The sequence below is a fragment of the Nerophis lumbriciformis genome, linkage group LG01 (genome assembly GCF_033978685.3).
Source record: "Nerophis lumbriciformis linkage group LG01, RoL_Nlum_v2.1, whole genome shotgun sequence".
NCBI classification, from domain to species: domain Eukaryota; kingdom Metazoa; phylum Chordata; class Actinopteri; order Syngnathiformes; family Syngnathidae; genus Nerophis; species Nerophis lumbriciformis.
In genome coordinates, this window is record NC_084548.2 from 44,860,538 (window position 1) to 44,861,030 (window position 493).

Consider the following 493-nt stretch of genomic DNA (forward strand, 5'->3'; position numbering starts at 1 on the left):
CATGTGACACAGGCAAAGCTTGGAGACCCCACAATTACAATTCTTCCTTGTGATGTTGCTGCTACCCACTGGTAGAGTTGGGAAGTGCACCTCTTATGCATATTCTCTATTGTGTCCATATAAAAACCCTGGACAATATTTTGCCAAATAATACATGTGTTGAGCTTATAAACTTAATACAAAACATGTAAATCGGTCTTCCAATTAAATGTTCATTTTTTTTTCAGTTGTTTTAATCTCACACATGTTTAAAGGCTTCAGATCCTCCAGTCCTGCTATTAGTACGTCGACTACTGCCACCTGCTGGTGTGTCTGAGAATAGCAGAGAGAACATTGACCTATCAGAAGGAAGGAGTCAGTGTTGCTGTATGAGGGGCGATCAGTGCCACAATAGGCGAGAGGAGGAGGAGGGCTGAAAAATACATAAATGGACAACGAGTAATGTGCCATCAGGTTCACGGCTGGTGAGGCACTTACTCCTTTGTTTATTTAT